This window comes from Puma concolor, chromosome A3 (assembly GCF_028749965.1).
Source record: "Puma concolor isolate L17-30 chromosome A3, mPumCon1.1.hap2, whole genome shotgun sequence".
Taxonomy (NCBI): domain Eukaryota; kingdom Metazoa; phylum Chordata; class Mammalia; order Carnivora; family Felidae; genus Puma; species Puma concolor.
In genome coordinates, this window is record NC_141669.1 from 17,627,543 (window position 1) to 17,641,240 (window position 13,698).

Below are 13,698 nucleotides of genomic sequence, written 5' to 3' on the forward strand. Positions count from 1 at the left end.
CACAAGTGGTCTACCTTGGTAAAGAGTGTGTGTGCACTTGAAAAAAAAAATGTATTCTGTTGGGTTTTTCCCTGTGTCCCATGAAGGTCAGTTAGGTCAAGTTAATTGATAGTATTGTTGTTCACGTCTTACACTTGCTCACTGAGTTTCACTTTACTTATTTTATCAATTACTAAAACATCTCTCACTATAATTGTGGATTTTAGACTAGTAATTTTTAAAATGCTGTGTGTAGTGGCACTGATTCTTAATGTCTAATAAATTAGCAAATTTTCTTTTATTTATTTAAAACCATATAATTATCCAAAAAGTGTCTACTGATGCTTAAATTTAATGTAATATAGGGCTTAGTCAAAACAAGAAGCACCAGATACTTTTCATCAAGCAGCACATAATAACAACTATTTATGCATTCATGTATAATTAAATCAAAGACATATTTTAGTATTTAGGGATCTATCCCTACTCAAGAAATTTTCTAGATATCATTAACCAAAAAGCCACATACTAGATTTCTTCTGACATTATGATCCTAGGGATGGTTTTTAGAAAATTCCCATTTTGAGGCTCAATTATATCAGTTGTAAAAGAGAGAAGGGTAGACCAAATGGGATTTTAAGAAGCTTTACTTTCTATGACATCATTATCATCATCAAAATCAGCATACTTGCTTTATTTACATTTGTTGGATTTAATATGTGTTTTGTGGGCCTACCACTATTCTTCTATGAGATAACTTACTGAATTGAGCTTCACTTTGTCAGTTGTAAAGTAATACAGTAACCACAGCCCTGCCTATATCCTGGGAAGTTGTAATAAATGAGAAGTTGAATAGGCAATTTATTCTGCACTAGTCAAGAGCTGTACACAACCAAATAAACATTATAATGATTATTATAGAGCAAAAGCATTCACATGCTAGTGGAAGTTGCTAATTCTGAAACACACACACACACACACACACACACACATACACACACACACACACACACTAACCACTTATGCCCCAGAAGCTTAATTATACCTGTACTATCACTTGTATAAGTCTTTGAATGATCTTATATTGTTTCTAACTCAACATTTCATGATCTCTCCTTCCCTAGGCAGCTAATTAAATCAGCAACTGAACTCTTCAATTCATACCAAGGCAATCAAGAATGTCTATTTCTTTTCAACTAGTTCTCTCACATAATTGCACAGTTCCTTTTTTCTAGAATCTTGAAAAAACAAGATAGAATGGACTTAATCGGTTACTTTCAGAGTCACAAACAAGACTGACTTCTAAGACTTTGGCCAACTGGTATCTGAATGGAAGATGGTTTGATTGGCTGAAAATGAGCTAGTCGATGTCCTAATGAGGGTTTTGATTAATTCACACCAATGATTCTGAATTTGTGCCATCTACTTTAAAAAGAAACCTAACTTGTGAAGCATTATTTCGTATTTTTCATCCAGAGAGGATTAGTGGAGAGAAAATTAAGTTCCCTCATCTAAGTAAGTACCTCAGGGAACTATTCACCTATCAATGTATGGGAGAGTTTCAGCCTGTAACTTACCCAATTTCATTAGCATTAATGGGAGTTTTGTGTGAAATCCTGTGTGAATCATTGCTTTAGGAGATCTGTAAGAGTTGGTTGATTACTTTTATTTTGTAATGGCTCTATTCTCCAGCTCAAACTTTTAACTCGTTAGGCTTGCAATAGATGCTAACTTTTGGAAGGAATCAAATTTGGTCTCTTTAAGGTAATTAAATCAGAGGAGCATCACATGGAATTATTCACCATTGTGAATGTTAGATGCTTGCTGCATATTAGGTTCCCAGATGTTCCACTGGACTGCTGTCTATAGTGTGTGAAGACTTAAATTTGATTTTTTAGCTTTTATCCAATTCTGTTTTATTAATATGCACTGATTTATAAGTATTCTTACTCAAGCCCTCTATTTTTCCCTCATTGCTGGGCCATGAATTCTGCACCCATTTGGGTGATCCTTCATGCACCCGGCCCTTGCCTTTCCTTGGCTTCTACTTACCAATGATTCTTACATGGTATGAAAAATAATTTGTGTCCAAACTTGGATGATTTTGAAAATTAAAGGGGAAATTTGAGAGTCTGCATGGCCTGGGTGCACATGCACAAATACCCAGGAGATGCACTAGGGGACATGAGCAAGCTGGGCTCCTCTTGGGTCCTGTGCAGCCTTAGTGACTGGGATGAAAACAGAGCAAGAAGCCCAGCTGGTGGGCAGCCCTGGGCCCTCTGACTGAGGTCTTGCTGGGTTTTTTTTGCTGTCAGGGGCCTCCTTCTTTGGACCTAGGGTACTCATGTATCCCCAGGCCTGGGATTTAAGAGCATTTTGAGAATTAAGAAGAAGAAAAGAGAACTTCTGACTCGGCAAAAATGTGGATGAATTACCTGGTGAATGACAAAGAAAGCACCCGAAATCTTACAGTATTTCTCTTTCTTTGATGAAAGCCTCACTTTATGTGTTACAAGGGAGATATAGTGTGAAGAAGCAAGAGCAGGGAATCCAGAGATTCCAGCAAATCCGGATCTTGATTCTGGGGTAAGTGAACATTTGGGTGGTTGGATCAGGATTCAGTTTTAGATTAAATTGCTGTAGAATTTGAAGCTGAATCTCAATTCAGAAGACTGTAGCCTTAGTGAAGAAGAATAACTCTCAGAGGAAGATGATAAGGTATATCAAGGTAAAACAGGCAGGAGAGAGTGAAGTAGATTCACTTGAAGAAGATGCTGAAATTTCCTTGGCAGACTACTGGAAGTATACTTTATGAAAGGAATCCTTCCCTTCCACTCCATTGCAACAGATGCTGGACAATTGGTGAGAACTGTCTTCAGAAAGAGAAAGTATCTGTACAAGCCTATCTAGAAAAGCCAATACAAGTAGAAGAGGGCTTTGATGTTCCTGACTGTAAACAAATGAACAAACAAAAAACTACAGTGGGTGATTCCAAAGTGTCATATGTTGAAGAAAATGATGATCACACAAGCCTCCCAAAATCTAACAAAGTAAGCACTACACTCAGCCATCAACTTCTAATTGCATTACTTACAGCAGCCAAGAAGATGTCAAGGAATTTGAATGCGAAGAAACACAAGACAAAGAATAAAATATGGAATCTAGTTTTCTCCTTAATGCAATTGATTCTCGTGTGATTTGCCAAGGTTGACCTAAAAATAGGTGCATTGTCCACTGCAATATCTTATGGCATATTTTGCATGTGCAAAGAATCTTAAAAAAGTATGCAAGATGAAAAAGTCCTAGAGATATGCTGTACAACATCGTGCATACAGTTAACACAGTATGAGGTACTTAAAATATGTTGAGGATAGTTCTCATGTCAAGTGTTCTTACACAGACACACACAAATGCACACAAAAGAACAAAAGGAAATTGCTGGAGGTGATGGATATGTTTAGTACCTTGATTGTGGTAATAATATCATGGGTGTATGCGAATGTCCAAACTTACCAAAATGTATACATTAACACGTGTAATTTTTTGTAATTTATATCAATTATACCTCAGTAACCTTAAAAAGAAAGAGACATAAGCCCTACCCAGTATAAAGAAAACCAATTCAAATGACTGTGATATTTCCACTAGTTGACCTGTCCATAAAATAGAATTACATATTTCTAACAGTATAACCCAAAACATTTAGATGAACATGAAATGTATTATTTTTTATATATGTCAAAGCAAGAAAGTATTTAGTCCATGCATATTTCTTGTCTTCAGTGTCATTTACCTACTGGGAGTAGATAATGAATATTTGCCTCCTTTCAGGAAAATGTAAATTTGTGTTTATATTGTATATTTGGTTTTTAATGTAATTTGGATTAGACAGCTCATCCTTAACATCTATGCCTTATATTTTAAATCTTATCCACTTTCTCTTAAATGAGAAGTACCTGATTTTACTTTTATATAAGTAGGGCGTTTAAATGTAACTTATTTAGTACTTTTCATGTAAGGAGAAAAAGTTTGTGTGAAAGATTTAATATAAAATTTTTCAATACCCTTTAATCTTGCGATTCTTAGTTTCTCTGCTCTTTCAGAGCCTCTTAAAATACTTTTTCCAGATAAAAAATAAATTGGTAGTTATTTTTGGTGCTATATAATTAAAGTGTACTTCTTCTTCAGCCACTTTGGTGTATAAGGGATTAGTGGTAAAGATGTTGTCACTTGAGAAGTCTGTGGGAATAGGCATCATATATCATATACTCCACAAGACAAAACCTTTTAAGGCTCCCTAGTAGACTATGAAATTGTCCTGGTGGGGAGAGATATAGCTTGGTCTAGCAGTCTCTTCTCCATGGGTGATTTCAGGATTTGGTGGAATCAGTTGTTTCCTCTAAATTGATACACAAATCTAAGACAATTTGAAGTATCTTCTTGGGCTGGCTTACATAGATCCTCATTTTTCCCAGGTTTCAGAACTTTGTTTATGGTACATTCTAGAAACTAGTGAATTCAGAAAGATATGTTTGGAAATCTTATAGAAAAAACTAGTCATTTTAAAACTAGCTAGAAAGGTCATACCTTTTTTCTAAATTATCCAGAAATTATGCATCAACCTTCCTTCAAGAAAGACAGAGTCAAAGCGTAGGATTCTAAAATAGCTCTCAAATTATATAGACTAATTTCTTGATTTATGTTTATTTTTTTAACTTTGAAAAATTTATTTTTTGAGAGAGGCAGAGACAGAGTGAGTGGGGGAGGGGCAGACAGAGAGGGAGACAGAGGATCCCAAGTAGAGTCCGTGCTGCCAGCACAGAGTCCAATGTGGGACTCAAACTCATGAAACTGTGAGATTATGACCTAAGCCAAAACCAAGAGTCAGATGCTTAACTGACTGGGCCACCCAGGCGCCCCATCGCGATTTATGTTTAAGTGCAAATCTTATTTGAAGCAAAATATTGTGAATAACTACTTTGATTTAGGGTCCCAGTGTTTTTCTCCTATGACAGCTGTACATCTCCTATGACCGCTGAGGACAATAACATCAACTGAACTGTAAGTTTAGAACAGAATGAAGGAGTCATTTTGCATAACTTTGTGTGCCAGTCACTAATAGTATATTGTTGTTATAAACTTCAGAATGAAAACTTACATACACACGTGCTTGCCTATGTAAGCAAGAAACAAATGACTGGAGGGATTAGTACTTTAGCCACAGAGTGGTCCTCAAATTCAGTAAAACTTCATTAGTTTGGAATTTAAGACACATCAACCAGAACTAAGTAGAATTCATCCTTTTTGAGGAGAGTTGGTGGGATAAATGAGATTATCAACACTGTATGTTCAGGGTATATATCTGCAGTGATTATGCTATTTATAAACATTCAAATCTCTGCGCAACTGGAGTCTCATTTGGCCTGCCTATGGATTACTAACGAATTTAGTCTTCATTTTTCACATTTTTTAGGTTTAGTGTGCTTATTTATTGATTTACAAATAAATAATTCATTAAATGTTTGCTTAAGAAAAACAAAATGAAAGAGGGACTTTTAATGGTTATGTAAGGATGACAAGGAGAAAATGAGTGACCTTACCTTTACCTCTAACCTTCCGAAATATATACTCATTCACACGGATACAAGCCTGCTCCTTAAAATCTAGAAAAGTTCTGCTTATAAAACCCTAGTTTTTTTTCTGTTATTTTTGTTTTTTTCACACTAAAACTTTCCACCCTCCTAGGCCTCCAGTTAGTTTTATTCCAACTTACCTTTCCTCTGACCAAGGTCTCCATACTTCTATCCTCTCTACTTTTCCATTACCTACCAACGGATGTCATCTTCCACCCTCACCCACTTCTTCTGCTTTCAGATTTCAATGGCACTTCCCTAATCAAGCACCAGACTAGGGACACTGTTCAGAGAAAACAAGAACTTCACAAAAAACTGTTCCTTTAGGTGTGTTATCTCTGGCATCCAATGGGCACAGGGATAGTCTGACACACTGTTATCTCAGTAAACTGTCTCTTGCCATCACTCCACTAGCTATTTAAAATCTTCATCTTCCTGAGGCCTTCTACTCACTTGCCCTGTAACCTACTGGGAGCTGATAATTCTCTTGCTTATTTCAGAACAAACAAAGGCCATTAAAATTGGAAATCTGTTAATGTCAAACTCATAAAGCTAAATGGACCCGAACCCTTATTTTTTATCTTTTACATATACCACAATGTAAGAGAGACCTTCCTCCTTTGAAAGATTCATTCACCAGAGTTGTTGAATCTATAGTCTGCTATCTCCCAAGAGACTCTGCTACATTGATTTTTCCCTCTTTCTGCAGTGGCCTCAAAACACACACACACACACACACACACACAATTGGCTAACATTGGTTGAGAGGATATGGACCCACACTGACAGATGAAGAGAGGAACACCTAGACAAATGTCCAAAACCATGCTGCTTGAGAATGGAAAGGCTAGGATAAGATAGAAATGTGAGACCCCACAGATAGAGAAATTATTTGCTACTGTATATTGACTGTATCATGTAATCATTTAAATATCTTCAGGTCTCTCTCATCTTAAATCAAGTTCCATGAAATAATCCTGGAATGATTGTCTATTCATATGGTCTCCAATTTGTACACCTCCTGTTTGTTCATCAACTCACAACAATCTGGCTTTGCCCTACTTTGTTCCCCTGACACCTCATTTCCCTGTGATTATCTGTGAGATTTTAAAAAAAAGTTTGTTTATTTAGAGAGACAGACAGAGACAGAAAGCAGGGGAGAGGCAGAGAAGGAAAGGAAGAGAATCACAAGCAGGCTCTACGCTGTCAGAGGAGAGCCCAACACAGGGCTCGATTCCATGAATCATGAGATCATGACCTGAGCCGAAATCAAAAGCCAGACAGTTAACCCACTGAGCCACCCAGGCACCTCAGTCTGTGAGCTTTTTGTTGTAAAGACCACTTCTCCTTTCTGAGTCTTGATATTTGACATTTTTAATCACTCAGTGTTTTTTAAAAATGTTCTTTCCCTGAGTTCTATGACACCACATGAGATGGCTTTCTTTTGACCTCTGAGGCTGCTCTTTTTTTTCTTTTTTTGCTTTCCTTCATGTACTTCTATGTCCTTAAATGGTTCTCTCTTATTGAGTGTCAGAGGCTTCAGGTCTATGTTACCTCTTCTATTATGATTACTTGGATGAGGACCTGTTTGCTGATGCCTCCCCGAAAGTTGCAAGGAAGTTCGGTTTGAACTCTCATTCACCACCATCGACTCTAGCTCTCACACACCTATAGTTTTGAAGTTTTTTTTTCTTTTCACAACTCAGACATGCAGTGCAAACTTTAGAGCAGTTCTAGTGATTGGCAATGTAGCTAAAGACATATTTTGATTGCCTTGGTCCTTTGGTTCTTCATTATGTAGCTGGGCTTTCTTGCACCCACTTCTGATGCAGCCTGACAAACAGATACTTACTGTCATTTGTTTTATTTCATCATCTCCCTCTTATTGGTGCTAAGGTTAGCATAATTGTCATCGGCAGCCTTTTTCTGCCTTTACAAACGTCCAGGCAATAGCTTGGGTTCTCAATTTGAGTTACCAATTTGTGGGTTGTAGAGAAGAAAATGATAGTTCCCAATTTTATGGAAACAATAAGGTGAGACTTATAAATTAACAATCATAGGAGTTTTCTGATGGAAGTCTAAAGCCTGTGGCTCCTCTCACTTACAGAGCTGGAAACTCTGATCTGTCATTGGTGTTCTTGGCTCATACACAGTCTATATCTGCAAACATCAGTGACTGTGCAACAAGGGTACTTTCACTGGTAAATCAGCAGTGAGATACATCAGTGTATTTAGGGACCAGCCCTGGTCTGGCACCCAGCATATCCCTCTCTACTCAGTGGCATACAGAGAACAGGTAGATACAGTTGTACGCAAGTGCCAGGATATATACTATTAGCAAAATTTGCTGCCAAGTTCTTGGACTGGTCTTGCCTAAAGGTAATTTAATTTCTTTTGAAGACAGAGTCTAGATTAGGGTGTACTTCTGTTTAATTAGATTTCTTTGTCCATTGTTTGCCTACCCATTATCCTTTCTTTCTTCCCATTGTACTATTTTAGTCACCACAGAACAGCAACAGGTGATCAGAGAAGAAAGAGAATGCTAGTTCAATTGGAAGATTAAGACCTGAAGTCAGTGCCCCAGCGAATCTCACACAGACCTCTGAGCCTATCTATGTCACTCCATAGATCACTGCTTACTTTTCAGTATCCTCTTTTAGAGAGTAAGATCTCCAAAATAAAAGGAACATTCCTTTATTAGTCTAAATGAACTAGTACCTAACCCAGAGTAGTCCAACAATGCTTATAAGATTTTTACTAAATTATCTTTTGCAAGCACCAAGGAAGCCTCAGTGGAGTATTTGTCTACTCAAAAATAACAGCAACAATTTTTACCATACCCCATTAAAGGCTATAGTTTCATTGTTACCTCTGGATGAATCTCTTATATGAATCTTTCCATGCAATGGTCATAGCCTGCTAAAATTTTAGACTTTCATTGTGCCATTTGTTATAGAAATGTTTGTCAAAGAAACAGGAAAGGTAAAATACGGGTCAAGTCTATCATAGTACCTTTGTATCCCACACACCCAGGGGATACATTTCTGAACTAGTCTGATACCACAATGTAACACTTACCCTGACATAACACATTCAACCCCACAGTTAAAGAGTCAGCTATAAGATATGTAATAATACCTGGTAGAAAAATTTTTTTTCTACCTTTACCTTTTTCTACCTTTTTACCTTTACTTCTTTCTATCCACTCCAGGTATCTGTATCTATATCAACTATATCTATCTAAATCTATATCCATCTATCTCAATATATATCTACATATTCTATACACACATATATGTATATAAAAATATAAACTTATCTACACACATGTGTATATACATATAAATGTATGTGTTTTATGTATTATAGATATGTGCGTAAGTATTATATATACACATACATATTTATTATACAGATTTACATACTGGAAAATAAAATTCACCTTGTGAATGAATTTCAATTTGGCAATATGCATTAATATTTCCTCTAAATATTCACAATTTTAATCCAAACAGTCTATATCCAGTAATTTATTCTAAAGTTATTGAGAAATGCAAGCAAAATTTTAAGTATAAGAATGTTTTTAGCAGTATTATTTGCAATAGAAAAAATTGACAGATAATAACCATCTACTGTTTAACTAAATATAATATACCCATTTTGTCAAATATTATTCAGTCCTTCCCGGAAATCAGATTTCAAAAGAATATTAAATAATGCAATCAAATATCCATAAAGTAATTTTAAGTAGAAAAAATGCAGCATATAGAATTGTTATACACATAATGATAATGGTGATGCCTTAGGCTATATACATATATATATATATATATACATATATATATATATACACACTCATAGTGTGTGTATATATATATATATATATATATATATGTATGTGTATGTGTGTATACACACACACACACACACACACATAATGGCCCTACTTTTTTCTAATATTGCCCATTTTGTTCTATCTTTTTCACTTTTTCTGTACTAAAAGGTGTTTTGTTTTTATTTTTTTATTTTTTTATTTTTTTTAAATTTTTTTTTTCAACGTTTAATTATTTTTGGGACAGAGAGAGACAGAGCATGAATGGGGGAGGGGCAGAGAGAGAGGGAGACACAGAGTCGGAAACAGGCTCCAGGCTCTGAGCCATCAGCCCAGAGCCCGACGCGGGGCTCGAACTCACGGACTGCGAGATCGTGACCTGGCTGAAGTCGGACGCTTAACCGACTGAGCCACCCAGGCGCCCCAAAGGTGTTTTGTTTTTAATGTAATAAAAATTAAGTGGGCTGTTAAGGAAGATCTAATAGTTAAAAACAGACAAAACTAATACAATGGGATATAATAGGGCTAATTGCAAATGTCTGTGTTTAGGTACAAATATTTGAGAAGACAAAACACATTTAATAAATATTCCTGATCTTAATGAGTCACGATCCATTTTAGGCAACTGTTTGCAGGGTCTCCTGACAAGACAAATGCAGTCTGTGAATTGTAATATATTTCTATAAGAAAAACTGAAAGTGAGAATTACTCCATTCTTTGACTCCATACTGGGAATACTGTGCTTGGCTCCAAGGACCACACACTGAAAGAGGTTTAAGGACCTGTAACCTAGTGTGACCAGAATTACAAATGGCTGCCTTGGGGGATTACAAAGTCCTCCAGAGCGGTAGTGCTGGCAGGGGCATCTGTTTGGGTTAAATATAAAGGCATATTTCTTAAGATCAGGACTATAAAAAAAATGGAACCAGTTTTCCTGTGACATCATTATCTTACTCTCAAAAAGAAATTGGGAGAGCTTCTGAGTTGTCCCTTTGACATGAGCCCTGTTCCACAAAGAAAGTAGATTACTTCCACTCACTCTCCCCCCTCAAACCTGCAGAATCCCGAGAGGTATATAGCATCTGGGCAAAACGGTCTGGGTGTTTTCAGGATGAAGACATTTCCTTCGTTATGAGGATTCCGCCCCATTAATAAAACATAGGAAAATATCAAAGAAAAAGGGGGATGAGTATGAATCACAGAACAGAATTACTTTTGTAATGTAGCATGTTTTAAGAATATTCAAGCAGATGTACATAGAAACAGTTTGCCAAGTTATTTTACAATAATATTATAAAATATTTTTTCTCAATGAAAACGCTTATGGCTATCAACCTAAGAAAATCCTGTTGGAATGTATGTGTTCAAACCTGTCTTCAGAAACTACTTAATATGTCGATAATTACTTATGAGTCTATTTAATGTCTGGTTTTGAATTGCTTTTTCTGTGATTCACAAAAAAAGTACAAGTATGCCAGATGGCAGTGCATAAAATGAGAATAATTTAATCTTTTGCTTAACAAAGTACTGTAACTTGGCTTACTGTGAGAAGGAAAATTTATTTTTAGGATGTCAACCTTCACATCTAAATGTATGTCTGTATGTCTGTATGTACGTACATGCGTGTATGTATGTGTGTGTATATGTATATATATATATACATATACACACACACACATATATATTTGTGTGTGTGTGTATGTGTGTGTGCATGCATTATAAAACTATATAGGGATTTTTCATATCTGTATATTACTTAGCTACTCAGGCACTTTGTGTATTCATCAACAAAATTTAATGGGCACATGCTTTGCAGTGAATTTTCTTTGTGATATGTTTATTCCTTATAGGCGAGGGATGAGACGATGGATCTGACAGAAAAGAATAAAAAGTATCTGCATTAAGACCCTATTTAACAAATGCAATATGGCTACTCACCAAAGTCGATATAATAAATGCAGGAGGAAAAACACATTCAAATCTTTCAATTGTAGCTGCGTGGGCTGCACAATTATAAAACATATTTACTAATAAAGTGCAACCTAAGATTATACAGCATGGAGGTGCTAGGTAATTATGAGTTAATTCAATGAAATATATAATTTTGCTTATTCTTGATCGGTAGTTGATTTAAGGTAATGCATACATTTTTAATGAAATAACTGAAAAACTATTGAAAACATTGGGCAAAAATGAGGGTCCTAATTAATAATCTGTTCTTCTTTTATTTCCTGTTGCAGATTTTAGCCAATGTTCTCTATTCAGCTGTAATAAAACCCTATTCATTTAACTTCCAACTGAAAGCAGGAAAATGTCTTCAGAGTGTCCCATACTTCCAATGCATTGCCAAATTCTAGCTTCTAAATTTTCATTTCATAAAAATAAAAATAATCTCAGGAAGTTATCTTTAGTGCCTCTCCACAAAACCTGAATCTTATCCCTGCAAAATCCCTGATCTCATCTAAAATTGTGAAAACTAAAGCTAACTTCCTTGCATTTGAAACAAATTAACTTGTCCCCTTTTATTCTCATCTCCTAGTTGCCTTAACTTTTTGCTGCCAATTGGTGAACATCTGCCATTCCAAACCACGCTAAATCACTTTACTCTCCTCTGGATCTCTCTTCTAGTCACATTCAAGCATTTTTAATTACTAAAAAGCCTTGAATGCTTGCATGCTCTAAGTAAACCTCAAAGGCATCTGTTTTTTGTTTTTTGTTTTTTGTTGTTAAGAGTTCCTCTATCTTCCAAATGACAGCCTTTGCTATTTTGCCTGAAGTTAGGCTGCCCTTCCAGAAGTTCCATGTGTTAGGGCTCCTCCATTAAACCTGTCATAACTCAACCCTAACCCTAACCCTAACCTTCCTGTTTAATCTAGCACACAGAGCTAATCATCCTTGGATTCTCCATCAACATCGAGTACCTAATCAACAAATAAATTTCCCAATATTTAAGTCAGGGTTGGGTCAAGAACTAAAGTAATGTATGTGTTTGATTTACTAAATTGATGGCTGAATAACCATGGGGTACTAAATCAGGCTTCATCCATCCAAGTGAACCAAAATTAGTAACGAGGACGTTCTACACCCTTACAATGATGGTAGCATGCTATGCATCACTCAGAGGTCATGTCTCTAGTACAAAATGCTGGGGAAAAACGAGAATCTGCCACTTAACTGCCCTTGAATCCCTAGGATTCTGGAATCCCAGTAGAAAGAATAAGTGTATTGATACCTACTTGGCATTTGAAGTCACAATGCCAATCTGTCACCATCCTGTAAGCAATATATAAATTGTGCTGGCAGTTGGGTAAGAATTCCTGTCTTCTGCTGTATTCATTTATTTGAAAGGAAAGTAACAACCTTGCTCCATACCTTTTACAGGTATGGTGACTGCTGTGTCTGCAATTGATTAAGCTCCATTTGTTTACATAATATTAAAGAGTATTTCAGGCACCAGTCTTTCAAGTTGCCAACAAAAAAACACATTGTTTTCAGTTTTTTAAAACATAATTAATCTGTAGACTTCTGTGCCAGGTTAACTCAATTGATTTTTTTTTCCTGCTCCCCCCCCCCCTTTGTCACTTGACAGCTTGAAACTGGGCTTGGAAAAGCTCATTTGCATTCTTGCAGCAAGGCTGGAGAATAAACCAAGCAAATGCGTCTATTTGTGTACTTCAATATATGACTGTGCTTGCTTCAATCAAGACTTATTTTCAGTATCATGGCCAACAAAAGCATTAAACGAGTTTTCTCCGACATGAGTGATAAGCTGTAGAATGTATTTCTTTAAAGGATTTTTTTTTCTGTGACGCTTATGGAATGCAATAAAAAAAATAGAAGCAAGAGTGCCAATCTCACTAGAAATTCATAATGCTACCTTGCCATTTGACTCTTTCTCCTTGTTTCCTGACATGTTAAGTACCTTCATTATAGTTTAGGTTGTACCTGATTATAAGTTTAAAAGATTACAGATATTTCAAAAGGAATTATTTTTAAAAAATCAGTATTTCACATTGAACTTTAAAGATTTCATTCTCAACCCACGATTGTCATTTCACATACTGATCTCTTTTGGGAGTTGATGCTGGTATTGGCTTCTAAGAGTGAAAAACATCTAAAGTCTATTTTTTCAGGCATTAGTATTGTTTCAACATAATCTCTTCTGAGTATATTTTTCTAATTCTTCCCCCATGAAAATACTTGGTGCAAATTCATTTAAATTATTTCTTCCTTAACTATTTCCCTGCCAGGGAC

General features: G+C 35.9%; 1 pseudogene; it reads left to right on the forward strand.

Annotated features, from left to right (window-relative positions):
- Nucleotides 1–2,115: 2,115 nt before the first annotated feature.
- LOC112864082 (E3 ubiquitin-protein ligase Mdm2-like) lies at nt 2,116–3,647 on the forward strand (annotated as a pseudogene).
- Nucleotides 3,648–13,698: the final 10,051 nt, after the last annotated feature.